Here is a 10,917-nt window from a genome sequence, read left to right on the forward strand (position 1 = left end):
GTTCGCTATAGCTTAAAAATCCCAACTCTGTTTTTATTTCTCTCATTTCTAAAAAACAATCTTAGAGCCCTCAGAGTCCCAAAAGATATTTCTAACAAAAAGGTTGTGTTATCCTACTTGATAGTTAAGTGTTTTCATGGTTCAGATTTTTAACTAAATTTAGATATAAATTGTTTATTTGTGGTGGTTACTACCAGTTATTTGGTTAGGATCAGATCATGATCTTCACATCCCAAATCTCACATTCCTGGAGCAGACCACAGAAGCAGAAATGACAGGGGATGTGTCTTCAAAAAAGAGACACAGTAGTCAGTAACGGATTTCATTCAATTTCTTTCCATTCTTGTCATACTCACCTTTAAATGTTTACTCACCTTTAAATGGTACTTTAAGAGAAAGTTTTCACTCGTACATTATAGTTGTGCATGATAATGAAGTTCATTTTGATCCTATCATACATGCATAGGATGTAATTTGGTCTATTTCAGTCCTCAGTATATTTCCTTTCCTCCTCTCCTCCCTCCCCCACCCCTTCCTCCATTCTATTGATCTTCCTTCTATTTATTTACTATTTTTTTAAGTTAGTGCTTTCTACATATACAGAAAGGTGAAATTCACTGTGGCATATTCAAATATGTATGTACATTTCTTTTAACAAAGATTTATTTTTCTGAATTTAGAAAAATAATATTATCGTGAACTATCTATTCAAAAATGTTTAAAGAAATGTTCTGTAAAGACATAAGCTGAAATGCTGTGTATTTAAATAACATATAGAAGACACACTTAATCTATTGTATTCCCCATATCTCATTTATAGTACTGATAAATTACTTCGAAAGATATGAGTTGATCAAAACACATAGCATAATGGACAAAATGGAACCAAAATTTCACTTCTGTTTATTTTTTTCTCTCCCCTGATAAATTTTAATTTCAACAGACTTAAATACATCTTTCTCTAAATTAAAAACACAATTGGAAAGGTGTCTGATGTAGTGATTTTTAGATGAAACCAAAACCCTTTGTACTATATAATATTGGGTAAGGATCTTAACTACAAAGCGCCTGAATCCTGACACGGTAACAGTTACAATATGCTTATTTTCCCTTTTATCCATTCACAAAAGGATTCATCCCAAATATTGGCATTTGAAAAGTAAGTAGGCACTGGAAGCAAGATAATGTGAAAGTGCCTGTCACTCCATGATTTTAGCCACCTCTGTCAGTGTGTGAATATATGTGTGTGTGCATAAATATATAAAACTATTTTATATATTTAATATATATTTTTAAATATATAACATCATTCAAATTTAGTCTATCCATTTTCAGGAAGAGCTTATTTCTATTTTACATGTGTACATATATTTTAAGATAAATTATGTATCATAAATACACATGATTTATTTAACTTTTTAATAATTTTTGGTCCTCTTCAAAAATGTAATCAATAGTATCAGAATGACATTAAGTTTCTAGCAAAATCTGTGGCCTTGAAGCCCATTTCAATTATTTTATGTTCCACATAAACCACAGTACATCCAACATGTATTTCTTAATATCTTTGCAAACGTTTTTCTGTGACTCCAAGTACATTTCAAGGATTCTTTTTGAATCTTAAACACAGCTTATTTTGTAATCTATAATACTCTTCAATCAAAATAATAGGGAACATAGTTCTCAAATTGCCAAATATTTACTGAAGTGTGTTATCATTGTGTTAGGTTCTCTGCCTTGGAAGCATTCTGAAGGTTAATATGTACCTCTCCTGAGATGTTTATGATGCTACTTGGGAGGCTGAGACAAGAAAATTGCAAGTGCGAGGTCAGCTTGGGTAACTTTGGGGGACCCTATGTCAAGATTTTGTTTAAAAAAATGACTTGGGATGTAGTTCAGATGTAGAATGCTCCTGCCTTCAATCCCTAGTATAATAAAAAACAAGCATCAAAACAAAACAAACAAACAAAAAAATCATCTAAGAACCAATGTACTCACCTCAAATCCTCAGACAAAACCAGGCAAATTCAGAATGGAAAAATTTGTCAAAATGACATTAATAAACAGATAACCTGTTGGCATGGTGGATACCAGAATTGCTGAAAGCAAGGGATGCAGCCTTGTGTGGACAACAGAGGCAGGTGGAATACAGCACCAGGGGTCTCCTATGAATCAATGCTCCAGAGGGGAGACTGCAGTGAGGAGCTCTGCTGCTCCTTCAGGCCTCTCTCTAGAACTCCCCAACCTTCCCAGATTTAGTCCAATACATCTAGATAATCTCTACACCCACTTTATTTCTATTCAGAATTTCCCATTCTTTGTTGGAAAGCTGACATGTTCCCATGATGGTTTATCCCCTTAACCCAAATTTGAGAGTAAAATAATCTACCTTCCTTGAGCTCCTTACTTTATGTAATTGCATACCATGATTCCTGCTCACTGACCAAGAGATGCCCTGGAGAACAGCTTGGCATGTGGTCCAGAGCTCATCATAAAATTCAGGACCATTGCCCATGCATTGTGTATCTGGCTGTCCCAAATATAATCAAACCAATATACAGTTACTTCTCTTTCTAAGCATTATGAGACAGCAGGAGCATTGTGGGGAAGCAAGGATAGAATGAACAACCCATGGAACAAGTGTGGCCATGAGTAAATATTGAGAAAAAGGAAAGGCTCTTAATCCAAATTATTTTCAGGCACTCTCTCCCATGCTTGATCTATCTATCTATCTATTTATCTGTCTATCTATCTATCTATCTATCATCTATCTATCTATCTATCTATCTATCATCTTTCACTTTCATTATCCAGTGTAGAGCCTATAAAGCATCATCATGTTTACTCTGAACAATAATGATTTTACTTGTAAGTATCAGAAATATGTCAAGTACAAGCTACACTCTTATAATATCATTTACAAAACATGCAAGGAATACTAATCTTGTACTGTGATAAACCATATGTATTTAAGACTCTCACTCAGAGATGGAAAAGCAGGCATTCTTTAGTAGCTTGTTATAGTCATTATTTCCAATAGCCAGTTCTCTGAGTTCTGATCATGCATAATCTCTTCTTATTTTCTTGTACCCTCATAACTTCTGAGAATGTATTCTGCCTAGAAACTTAAACATTAACAGACTTTTTTGTTTTTCCATTGGAATGAATTGTGGTAAATCTTAATGACAGCATCTCTTTCCCCCACAGAATGATGGTTTTCACATGTGGTGCTCATAAATTATTGGTTGAGTTTAAAAAATAATTTTCTTCCAATAATTATTTTCATTAATTTTTCCTATATTAACATTAATCTAAAAGAAGCCACTTTGTGTTGTTCTGTTTTTAAAAATATCTTTCTTTCCATAGTACATGTCAATAGTATAGTCAATAGTATAGTATAGGAGACCTATAGAATTAAATTTGAAAGTTATATTGGATTAGTTAATTGTAATGTCTGTCTGTCCACAAAGATAATAATCTCTCACCTGTGAGAGGAATCTATGAGTTAATGTCAGGTATGCTCATCTGTTTTTGATAGTGCCCTTTTCCTAGAATGCTGGAAAGAAAAGCTCCTCTCTATATTTTGGGAGGGGTATTTTAAAATACAGTGATGTAAGTTATTAGTATGCAAGTGAGTATTATCCCCCAAGGCTTCTTTGCTATGCTACCCATCAGCATTTCAACTGCAATACACATTCAAGTTTTGGGCTTCTATTTTGACTACAAGAATAGCAAGCAGCCGGGCACGGTGACACATGTCTGTAATCCCAGCAACTCAGGAAGCTGAGATAGGAGGATTGAGAGTTCAATGCCAACCTCAGCAAAAGCAAGGCACTAAGAAACTCAATGACACCCTGTCTCTAAATAAAATACAAAATAGGTCTGGGGATGAGGCTCAGTGGCCAAGTTCCCCTGAGTTCAATCCATAGTACCCAATAAAGAATAGTAAACAAAACTTCCTTACAATAAGTCAGATAGAAACAAGGGTTTTGACATGGTAAGTACTTCAGGCTGAACAAAGGTACAGGATAAGAGAAAAATCACCAATGGATAATGAAGTAGAAAAAGGAGATGGGGAAGAAGGAGAAGGAGGAGGAGGAGGAGGAGGAGGAGGAAAACTGTGTCATTAGCAAAAAAGAAAGTGGATAATCAAGACAGGACTCTACTCCTATCCAATGCCCTATGTTGCCTCATCTTGCTCTACAAGACAAATTTTACATTTGCAAGTATAATCTAAGGTCTGTGTTGCATTCTGAAATCATAGGTTCCATGCTTTAGACTCCAGATATCCCCTACTACAAAACAACAAATTTATAAAAAGTATTCTAAGGATTAATTAATAAGTACCTTGAGCATGGACTGCAAAATAATTTTCAAATTAATTTCCACTTGTTTTGTTAACTCCTATGAGTAAAAAGACACCCCATGACAAAAGGGTTCAATTGTGTTGAAAAGATTTTATTTCACCGAAAACTTATTGACTACTTTTTTGTATGCTAGATTATGTTTTTGTCACTTTGTATAAGTTGTATTTTCAATTCACATAAGCATTCCATAAGGTATAGATCTACAATAGTTCATGAGAAAAACAAGAAGCTCATAGATGTTAAGCTGCTTGCTCAGCTTATATGCTTAGTAAATTCAGTAACAAGATTTGCACTAATGATAGTCTCATTCCATGGTTTTTAATATTTCCACATATTTGTCTTTTTTAATATTTTTAGTTGCATATGGAACACAATATCTTTATTTATTTTTATGTGGTGCTGAGGAGCAAACCCAGGGTCTCACACCTGCAAGATAAGCACTCTACCACTGAGCTACAGCCCCAGCCCCTCCACGTATTTTTCTATACTAGTTAAAGAATACAACAACAACAATAACAAATAAACAAACAACAACAAATAAAGAATCCTAGAAAGCTGTAGAACACATTTCTATTGGCTGAGTGATGTGGCCTCAGGTTGTGGAGCTTAAAATCAATAGTAAGTTATTGAGGTCATGTTGAAATTCAGGTATCCAGGGGGTATGCAAATAGAAAAGTTTCAGTTGACAGATGAAGACCAATGAAGATTTTTTTAAAGTTTGAATTCCCAGACAGGGCTGTAGAATTCGTTTTAGTAATAATTATTTCAAAATACTAATTTAAATTATGATATTGAGTGAGTTCATCTGAGAAACCATTTGAGATATTGGAAATGTTAATCATCTTTAAAATGTAAATTGACACCAATCTCCAGCCAAAGCTTAATTTTAGAGTAGCTATTCACACTTCAACATGACTGATCTAAAGAGAAATTATGAATTCTAATTGTCCTTGCATTTTAGGAACTTAATTTGTTTGAAAATTATCTTTGATAGGAGACATGGTTGAAAAATCCTATGTTGGGGTACTGGAGTGTGTGTGCTTGTGCATGTGTGTGTGTGTGTGTGTGTATGTGTGTGTGTGTGTGTGTGTGTGTGTGTGTGTGTGAGCAAGTGTCTTGGTATTATGCAGGGAGAAGATTAAACAAATCTATGATGGACACATATTCCCATGATCTATTGAATATGAGACCCTCATTGTGCCGGGTGTGTCAATTGTGGGACACCAATGTGAGCACTGGGCTTTATTATGCTTCAGGAAAAAAACAAACAAAAATGGACACACAAACAGAATAAGAAGAAGCTACATAGGGAAAGAAAAAAAATAGAAGATGTTTTTGAATATCAAAAGCAGTAGTAGTCAAATTAAAGCTGAGAAAACAAGCTAGGCATGGTGGCATACGCCCATAGGACATGGTCATCTGAAGGTTGAAATGAAATAACTACCATGACCAGGTAGTTATTTGTTGCTTGGGCAACAAAGACCCTGTCTTGAGAAACAAACAGCATACTACAGTGACATAGCCACATCAATGTTTTTAGCATCTCAACACACAATAGCTAAACAAGGGAATCAACCTAGGTGCCCTTCAACAGATGAATGGATAAAAAAAATGTGGTATGTACCCAATGGAATACTACTCTTTCTTAAAGAAGAATAAAATGATGGCCTTCGCTGATAAATGGATGGAGCTGGAGAATGTCATGATAAGCGAAATAAGCCAATTCCAAAAAACCAAAACCTGAATGTTTTCTCTGATATGTGCATTCATAAAAAGGGGGCAGGGCCTAGGGAATAATAGAGTTATTCTAGATTAGGCAGAAGGGAGTCGGGGGCAATATAAGGTTAGAAAGGATAGTGGAATGAATCGACATTATTACCTTATGTGCATATATGATTACATGACCAGTGTGATTCTACATCACGTACAACCAGATGATTGATAAGTTTTACTCTATTTATGAACAATGTGTCAAAGTGCATTCTACTGTCAAGTATAACTAATTAGAACAAATAAAAACAAACACGCCAAAACTGTGAAAGTGAAGAAAAAAAAATTTTTTTTGTAAAGTTCTGTGACACCATATCCATCCAAATCACAATTTTGAAGTGACTACCCATTCTTAAACATGATTGACCTAAAGAGAAAGTATGAATTATAATTATCTTTGCATTTTAGGAAGTGAATGGGTTAAAAATTATCTCTGACAGAAGACATGGTCTGAATTGGCCATATTTTCCCATTTAATAAAGCTGAGGCTGGGTGCATTATGATACATCAAAACTAAGGAGTATTGACTTATGATACAGCCCAGGGCTTGCGAAACTACCATGGAACTGTTAATTTGCTCCTCGTACTTGGGCATGACAGTTCCATTAACAATTGTAAGTTATGAATAATATATACAAACCCTTTTTAGACAGCACAAACAAACTGGTGGTGCATGCTTATAATCCCAGCATCTTGAGAGTTCCAGGAAAGAAGATTGCTAGTTTACAGACAGCCTCAGAAAATTAGAAAGGCCCTAAGCAACTTAGTGAGACCCTGTCTTTAAATAATACAGATTAACTTTAAATAATACAGATCATACCATTTTTGTTTTCAAACTGGATTATACATCTTTTCTTTTCAGTCTCTAAAACTATGTTGTATCTTCAGTATAGTTAAAACAAACAAAAAACTTTCAGTTTAGTTTGCAACATATATTGTTATAGCTTCCTATTTTTTTGAGTCACACAGTTTTGTTATTATAACTTCAATGTTCTAATTGTACCAGAATATTTCAAGATTTTTCACTATCACATTTAGGAATCTCATATAGTGTTTTATCTTAATAGCCAAAGGAAACAATAAATAATAACAAATTTAGAATGTAATAAGTAAAGCATCTGATTAAAAAAGAATGTAACTTTTCAAACAGAAACTAGTCATGAGATGGAATGTGAAGTCTTGATACACTGAATCCATTCCTTTGCCAGAAAATGTTCATGAAGAAGCCCAGTACTTTGTTGGAAATCTGTTATATAGAAGAAACTAAATACAAAGCATCGCACATTATTGTAGATGCTCACAAGTTTGAACAGGTTTGAATTTTATAAATGTCTTCCTTCTTACCAAACTTGTATGCAGACAGTGTCATGAGATGTAGCTCACAAGCACCGAGGCTAGAACTGAGCTCTCAGAAACACTATGAGCCAGAATTAATATTTTGGGTAAGCTTCTGTCTATGAGTCAAGACAACAACTCATAAGTAAGGAAATCAAATGTAATGATATTACAATTCAAAGGGGTAGTCAGGATGGTAGAAAACAAAAGTCTCTAAAAATTCTATTGCAACAAGATTATTTGAATACTCTAGCTCTGACACACAAATAAACAGGAACTAATATGGTATATTAACTTAAAAGATTAAGAACCTTAAAACTTATGCAATAAGAGTAAGATACTTCCACAATATTCAGACATGATTGCATTCAATATTTGTACTTATCACCAACATAACTGAATAAGTATGAGATGTGGCCCTCAGTTCATCCCATATTTTCTGATGCAGTTTTAACATGCCACCAGCTTTCTTATGGCACTTTTCACCTCTGCATTCCTCATTGTGTAGATGAGTGAGTTGAGGAAGGGTGTGACAATGGTGTAAAAAACTGACACCATTTTGTCCATGGTGAACATCATTGGGGGGCGTGTATATATGAATATACAGGGACCAAAGGACAAGATAACAACCATGATGTGAGACGTGCAAGTGGACAGTGCTTTTTTCCTTCCTTCTGCACTGTGGTTTCTCAATGAATGCAAGATAACAATGTATGAGATCATCAAAATCACGAAACTGCTGGAACAAATTGCCCCACTGTTAGACACCACCAGTAGATTGGTCATATATGTGTCCATGCAGGCGAGTTTTAACAAGGGCTGCAGATCACAGCAGTAATAGTCAATCAAGTTGGGTCCACAGAAGGGCAATCTCAAGGCCAGGATAATCTGAGCAATGGAATGTACAAAGGACCCTATCCAGGCAAGGACAATCAAGATGTGACAGACCTGCCTCCTCATGATCCTTGGGAAATGCTAAGGCTTACAAATGGCCACATAGTGATCAGCAGCCATGAGGATGAGGACAAAGATCTCCATGCAGCCAAACAAATGCAGTGCAAAGACCTGTGTCATGCACTCATTGTAGGATATGACTTTCTTTGCAGACAGAGCATCCACAATTAATCTAGGAGCTATGGAAGTGGAAAAGCAGGAATCAACAAAGGACAGATAAAATAAGAAGAAGTACATGGGGCTTCCAAGTATCCGGCTGCACTTGATAGGCACAATAATGAGCATATTCCCCACTACAGGTCCCCATATAGAAAATTAAGAAGATTAAAAACACCATTTTCTGACTCAGAGGATCCTGTGTCAATCCTAGTAATACAAACTCAGTCACATTGTTCTTTTGCTGCATCATCTCAATTGATGTGTGGGTGTCATGGATTGGAAACCCTCAATCTGCATAGGAGAAAAGAAGAAAACATAAAATAAATACTAAACATGTACTTTGAATGTAAATTATCAAACTTGAAACTTTCCAAGGGATTATCATTTATGATTTTATTTTTTTCTGAATAAAATTGAATTTCTGAAATTTATTTAATCCATTTACTAATTATATGTGAAAATAAGGAAATAACAAACTAATAAAAAGCAATGGCTTCCTCAAGAAAAGTAAATATGACTCTATGGATTTGGTATCAGAAGATAAATATCCAAATTAATGTGTTTCATTGGTTTTCAGTAAGGACTTATCAATATCAGGATGGTTCATTGCAAAACTACAGAAAACTTAGACAGTTTCCTTCAGTAACCTTTCACATTATTTGAATCTAGAGATGCCATTAAAATATATAGTGTTTTAAGCATTCCAGTGATTTTTTAAAAATATTTAATATTACTTAACCCATTATATTCCTTTGTCCTTTATGTAGGACACAATTCAAGGCCGAAAAAACAGCAGGCAAGCAATGATTGAGGATGTTTGCTCGCAATGTTTGACTTGCTTTCCTGAAAAGTGTCAAAGTCATTGAAAACAAAGACAGTGTCAATTTGTCCCTGTCAATTTGTACTGTCAAAACCATAATAACTAAATCACTGTGTCATCCTGGACAGGATTCTGGGGAAAAAAGGGCAGGATGTAAAAATAAGGATATCTGAATAAAATATGGATCTCAGTTAATAATCATGTACTAATATTTATTCATTTGTTTTGAAAAAATGCAATCAATAAATTAGTAAAAGACCTAAACAGATACTTCTCAACAGAAGAAATACAAATGGAAAATAAATACATGAAAAAATGTTCAATATCTTTAGCAAGCAGGAAAAAGCAAATCAAAACTCTTTTGAGATATCATCTCATTCCAGTCCAAATGAAATTATCAAGAATACAAATAATAATAGATGCTGACAAGGGTGTAGGGGAAAATGTACATTCACACAGTGAATTTGACTGCAAATTAGTACAGTCACTTTGGAAAGCAGAATGGAGATTTCTTTACAGACTAGAAGTGGAATCACCATCCATCTAGCTTTCCCACTCTTTGGTATTTATTTAAAAGAACTAAATCAGCATATTGTAGGGAAATAGGCATGAAAATGTGTATGGAAGTGCAATTCACAATAGCCAAGTTATAGAACCAGCCCAGGCGTCCATTAGAAGATGAATAGATAAGGAAAATATGGTACATATATACAGTGAAGTTTTACTCAGCCCTAAAGAAGAATGAAATTATGTTATTGAGTGGCAAATGGATGGAAATGCAGAAGTTCATGCTAAGTTAAATAAACCATATCAAGAGTTAAAGTTAAGGGTTGACTTTCTCTCTAATGTAAAAGCTAAGGCAAAATAAGGGGGAAAGTGGGGGAAAGAAATGTGAAAATAGAAGGGAGATCAAAGGAAGGAGAGATTGAATCTCAGATAATTACCATGCCTCATCCTAATAGGCTATTGCTACTCTGCTGCTTTCAAGTTTTTGACACCATAGATGAGTTTTGCCTCTCCTAGAAACTTATATAAATGAAACCATAAGTAATGCACTCTTTTATACATGGGTTCTTTCACTCAGGAAAAAATTTTGCTATTCATTGCAGGTATTGTGCAGATCAGTGCTTCTCTCCTTTTTCTTGCTGAGGTGTATTTCATTATATATATATATATATATATATATATATATATATATATATATATATATATATGAGAGTCTTCATTTTTTTCTATTGATAGACATTGGAGTCTCTTCTTGTTCTTGCCTATTATTCACAAACCTGTCTAAATTGTACACTACAGTCATAAACATACTGTATGTCTTGTATAAAGAGCTGGGAATTGTATTGTTGGGATGCATTTTAAGTGCATATTTACTTACTTGATGAGCAGTCAGAACTTTATTGGAAGTTGTGCACAGTGGTGCATGTCTATAATCCCGGAGGCTCAGGAAGCTGAGATAGGAGGATTGTGAGTTGAAAGTCAGCCTCAGGAACTTAGTGAGGCCCT

General features: G+C 34.6%; 1 pseudogene; it reads right to left on the reverse strand.

The window, feature by feature from the left end:
- Nucleotides 1–7,897: 7,897 nt before the first annotated feature.
- LOC143391714 (olfactory receptor 4C11-like) lies at nt 7,898–8,832 on the reverse strand (annotated as a pseudogene).
- Nucleotides 8,833–10,917: the final 2,085 nt, after the last annotated feature.

Source organism: Callospermophilus lateralis, chromosome 2 (assembly GCF_048772815.1).
Source record: "Callospermophilus lateralis isolate mCalLat2 chromosome 2, mCalLat2.hap1, whole genome shotgun sequence".
Classification (NCBI taxonomy): domain Eukaryota; kingdom Metazoa; phylum Chordata; class Mammalia; order Rodentia; family Sciuridae; genus Callospermophilus; species Callospermophilus lateralis.